Here is a 5,851-nt window from a genome sequence, read left to right on the forward strand (position 1 = left end):
CCCAATGTCCATAATCCCAGCCCCTTCTCCCAAACCCCCTCCCCCCAGCAACCCTAAGTTTGTTTTGTGAGATTAAGAGTCACTTATGGTTTGTCTCCCTCCCAATCCCATCTTGTTTCATTTATTCTTCTCCTACCCACTTAAGCCCCCATCTTGCCATTTGTGACAACATGGATGGAACTAGAGCGTATCATGCTTAGCGAAGTAAGTCAAGCAGAGAAAGACAACTATCATATGATCTCCCTGATATGAGGAAGTGGTGATGCAACATTATCCCTATTTTAAAGGAGAAACTGCTACAAGAGAGGTTAGAAAATTTGTTCAAGGGTAGTGAACGTGAAGGTGGAAGGCAGCCCGATTCACTTTCTATTTCTGGATGCAGATAAATCAAACTTTTCTCTAAATTAACCTTGAATCCAGAAACTTTACAAAACTTGGTATTAATTCTAAGAAGTTCATAGATTTGTTTTACATTTTCTAATTATACAGTCATAATCTGCAAATAATAATAGTTTTATTTCTTCCTTTCCCTAACATATATTTTATTTTTCTTGACATCTCCACTGGTTGAAAAGAAGTGATGATTTCAGAAATCCTTATTGTGTCTTTAAACTCAAGTGAAAAGATTTCATCAATTCACAATGAAATACAATGTTTGCTACATCTTTTGCAATGGTTATATGCTCTTGTCTTTGTTATTCTGTTAATATGGTGAATTCATTGACTGATTTTCAGTTGTTAAATCAGCCTTGCATCTCTAGAATAACCTAGCTGGGTCATGATGCAGTATTTATTTTGTATCTCAGAGGTTCAATTTGATAATATTTTATGAAGGATTTAAAAATCTGTGTTCATGACTGAGATTGTTTTACTATTTTTAAAATTTCTTAATAAATTTCTTAATTATCAGATTTCATTATTTCCAAGTACATTAAAAAAATTAGAATCATGAATCTAAGGTAAATATAGATTGAACATATATCAAATATCAGTGATATTTGACCTTACCCACTGAGTAAAGCTTTTTCCAAGGGAATCTGAGAGAAGATAAACTAATGAAATGAACTCTGGAATAAGACAGAGATAGATATGCAAAAATGGCTAATATCCTATAGGGCAATAAAATTGTAACTTTTGGGGCTATTTGTTTTACATCACAGAAATCATTCACATCCCTACTGGACAAAAATCTATATATCACTTAGTAACTTCACAGATTCTAGGCCTTAATCAGTAAATTTCAAGTGAAATAAAAGTCCCTTGACTAGAGAATTAAATATTATTGTTCAATACTCCAGAATAACACTAAAAGGACATGTGTCATCCATTCCAAAATATTTTCAACAGAAACGTCAGTTACATGTAACAGTAATCTACATTACAATAACCTCATAAAATGAGTCTCCAATATATTTTTTTTAAAGTTTATATAAAATTGTAAGTTTTTCCCTTATATGCTTGGAAAAATTTGCAAATGAAGTCATTTATATCTGGAAATGTGCGGTTTTTAATAATTAAACGAATTTATCTAATGTATTAGATAAATATTTGATGTGTATTAGATAAAAAGACTATTCAGATTTGGTAATTTTTCTGGTGTCAAAGTTTTTTTTTTTAAAGAATTTTCCCAATTCATTTGGTTTTCAAGTTCACTAGCATAAACCGATTGTCAATATCCTCTTTTTTACTTTTAACATCTGAATGAACTGTAATGACATCTTCCTTTTAAGATTTCTAGTACTATTTACAGTCAGCCCTTGAACACCATGGTGGGGGGGACTAGAAGCACTAACCTCTTGTGCAGCTGAAAATCCACATATAACTTTTGACTCTCCAAAACTTAACTACCAATAAACAGTAAATTAACAAATATTTTGTATATGTATTATATACTGTATTCTTACAATAAAGTAAAATACAGCAAAGCAAATGTTATTAAGAAAACCATAAGGAAGAGAAAATGCATTTACAGTACCGTGCTGTATTTATGGAAAAAAAAAAGCCATGTTCAACTGGACCCGTGCAGTTCAAACCTGTGTTGTTCAAGGGTTAGCTATACTGGTGCCTTTGCTTTTATCTCAGTGTTGCCAGGTATTAATCAAATTTGGTTTTTTCCAAGAATGAACTGTTGGCCTTGGTGACCTCTTTATTAAATGTTTATATTTTATTTAATTTCTATTAAAAACTTTATTATTTTTGTTTCTTTGGGTTAAATTGCTATTTTTTATCTAACTTCTTATGATGATTGCTTAGCTCATTGATTTCCAGCTATCTTTCTCATCTAATATATATGTGTGTGTGTATATACATATTTGAAGTTATGAATTTCATTAAAAATTATTGCTTTAATGTTATTTCACAATTTTGATATGTCAAATTTTTCATTAGCAATTTGTTAAAGAAATTAAGTTCTCTCAGGATTTTCTGTGTCATGGATTACTTAGAAATTTATTGTTAATTTCCACCTATATGAATATTTTTCAATCTCTCTTTTTAAACAATATTTATCTACTTATTTATTTGAGAAAGAGAGAGAGAGAGAGAGTGCATGAGCAGAGAGGAGGGGCAAAGGGAGAGGGAGAAGCAGGCTCTCTGATGAGCAGGGAGCCAGTGTTGGATTAGATCCCAGGACCCTGGTACCAGGACCTGAGCTGAAGGCAGATGCTTAACCAAATGAGTCACCCAGGCACCCCTCAATCTCTTTCTTTTTAAATAGTGGCTAAAAATATGCAACATAAAATTTATTATCTTACCATTTTCAAATGTACAGTACAGCTCTGTTAACTATATGCATATTGTTGTTCAACAGATCTCTAAACTTTTCATCTTGTAACACTGATATACACTTACTATATACTCACTGAACAAATACTCATTTCCCTCTCCCCCACCAGCCGCTGGCAAGCAATGTTATACTTAACCGTTTCATAGAATTTGAATACTTCAGATACGTCAAATAAGTGGAATCGCGAAGGAATTGTCTTTTTGCGATTAGATTTCACACAGTGTAACCTAAAGTTTCACCAATGTTGTTGCAGGACTTCCTTTTTTTTTAAAGGCTGAATAATATTCCGATGTATGTATATATCACTTTTTGTTATCCATTCATCTGCCAATGAACATTTAGGTTTTACCACATCTCAACTATTAAGAATAATGCTACAATGAGTATGAAAGCACAAATTTCTCTTTAAGACCTTAATTTCAATTTTTTGGGTAAATACCCAGAAGTAGGGTTGCTGGGTCATGTGGTAATTCTACTTTTAATTTTTTGAGAAACTCTGTACTGTTTTAATTATATAATGGTTCCATCATTTTAGATTCCTACCAAAGGTGCACAAATGTTCCAATATAGCTACATCCTCACCATTTGGTATTTCTTCTCCTTCTTTTCTTCTTCTTTTTTTTTTTTTTGAAAGTTGAGGTCCTAATGAATGAGGAGATCTAATTGTGGTTTTTACTTGCATATCCCTAACGATTAGTGATGTTGAACATATTTTTAGACATGTGTTGGGCATCTGAATACCTTCTTCGGAGAGATGTATGTTTAAGTCCTTTGCTTATTTTTAATTGGATTATTTTTGTTGCTGTGTTGCAGGAATTCTTTATATATCCTAGATACTAATAAGGTTTGCAAATATTTTCTCCCATTCTGTAAGTTGCTTTTTCACTTTTTTGTTTATTTATTTTTTGCTGTGCATACGTTTTTAAGTTGGATGTAGTCCATTTGTCTATTCTCGACTTTGTTGTCTGTGCTTTTGTTGTCATATCCAAGAAATCACTTCTAAATTGAAGATTTTCCCATTTTATTTTAGGGGTTTTATGTTTTCAGGATTTATGTTTATTATCCCATTTTAAATTAATTTTTGTGAATGGTACTAGGAAAGGACCCAAATTTATTCTTTTGTATGTGGATATACAATTTTCTCAACACCATTTGTTGAAAATTGTATGCTTTTCCTATTGTGTGGCCTTGGTAGTCTTGTTGAAGACATATGACCATATACATGAAGGTTCATCTCTGGGCTCTTCATTCTGTTCTATTCATCTACATGTCTGTCTTTATGTTGGTACCATACTGTTTTAATTGCTATAGGTTTGCAGTGTTTTTTAAAATTAGTAAATATAAATCTTTTTTTCTTTTTTTTCAAGAGTTATATGGGCTATTTGTGGTCCACTGATATTGCATATGAATTTTAGGTCTTTTCTATTTCTACAAGATAATAATTAAAAAAGCAATTGGGATTTTAATAGGGATTACATTAAATTTGTAGATTGCTCTGGGTAGTGTGGATAATTTGACAATATTAAGTCTTCCAACCTTGAACTTTGGACTTGAACATGGACTGTTTTACATTTGTGTCTTCTTTAATTTTTTTTTTTTTTTTAGCATTTTTTGGTAGTTTTTAGTGTATAGGTCATTCATCACGTTGGTTAATTTTATTCCTAAGTATTTTATTACTTTTGAGGCAATTGTAAATAGAACTGTTTTCTTAATTTCCTTTTCAGATTATTGTTAGCGTTTAGACATACAACTGGCTTTTATGTGTTATAACTGGTTTTGTATCTCGAAACTCTGCTGAGTTCATTTATTAGTTCTAACAATTTTTTTGAGTGAAATCCTTAGGGTTTTCTACATAGAAGATCATGTCATCAGCCAATAGATAAAGTTTTACTTCTTCCTTGCTGATTTGGATGTCTTTTGTTTCCTTTCTTATCTATTTGCACTGTCTAGAACTTCTAGTACTATGTTGACCAGAAATGGTGAGAGACATCCTTTAGTTTTATAAGGGGAAGAATATTCAGTTTTCCACCATTGAGAATAATGACAGTTTATGGGCTTTCATTTATGGTTTTTATTATGTTGAAGTAGTTTTTTTCTAATTTTAGTTTGTTGAGTATTTTCATTATGAAAAGATGTTGAATTTTTCTGTATCATTTGAATCAAGTAGTTACTGTCTTTTAATGTGATATATTGTTTGATTTTCATATGCTGAACATCTTTGCATCACTTGGTCATAGCATATCATTTTTTTTTAATGTATCATGGAGTTCAGTTTGCTTGTATTTTGTTGAGGATTTTTGTGTCACTATTCATCAGAGATACCAGACTATAGTTTTCTTTCCTTGCAGTATCTTTGCCTGGTTTTATGCCAGCTGAATAAAATGAGTTTGAAAGTGTTCCCTCCTCTTCACTTTTTTGGAAGAGTTTAGGAAATCATGTTAATTCTTTAAATGGTAGAATTTTTAGTGAAGCCATCTGGTTTAGGGCTTTTCTTTGTGGGGAAGTTTTGATTACTGATTTAATCTCCCTACCATAGAGTTCTGCCCAGATTTAAAATCTCATCATGATTTTATCTTGATAGGTTGTATTTTTCTAGAGTTTTAACCATTTCTTGTAGGTTATCCAATTTGTTGGCATGTAATTGTTTATAGTAGTCTCTTATGATTCTATTTCTGCTACACTACTTGTCTTCTCTGTTATTTTTTATTTTTGTTAGGTCCTCTACTTTTCTTAGCAATAATCGTGCCTCGGATAAACCTCATTGGCTACGATACTGCCACTGCGCAAAGCTAGGTTTTCTACTTTTCTTAGTCTACCTAAAGGTTTGTCAATTTTGTAGATCTTAAAAAAAAAAAAAAAAAACAACCTCTTAGTTTCATGGTTTTTTCCTTTTCTTTCATTTATCACTGCTTTTTTTTTTTTAATATTTATTTATTTATTTGACAGACAGAGATCACAAGTAGGCAGAGAGGCAGACAGAGAGAGAGGAGGAAACAGGCTTCCTGCTGAGTAGAGAGCACGATTCGGGGCTCGATCCCAGGACCCTGGGATCATGACCTGAGCCGA

General features: G+C 31.9%; 1 pseudogene; it reads right to left on the bottom strand.

The window, feature by feature from the left end:
• Window positions 1-5,493: 5,493 nt before the first annotated feature.
• Window positions 5,494-5,576, bottom strand: LOC132000373 (U4 spliceosomal RNA; annotated as a pseudogene).
• Window positions 5,577-5,851: the final 275 nt, after the last annotated feature.

This window comes from Mustela nigripes, chromosome 13, assembly GCF_022355385.1.
Source record: "Mustela nigripes isolate SB6536 chromosome 13, MUSNIG.SB6536, whole genome shotgun sequence".
Taxonomy (NCBI): Eukaryota; Metazoa; Chordata; class Mammalia; order Carnivora; family Mustelidae; genus Mustela; species Mustela nigripes.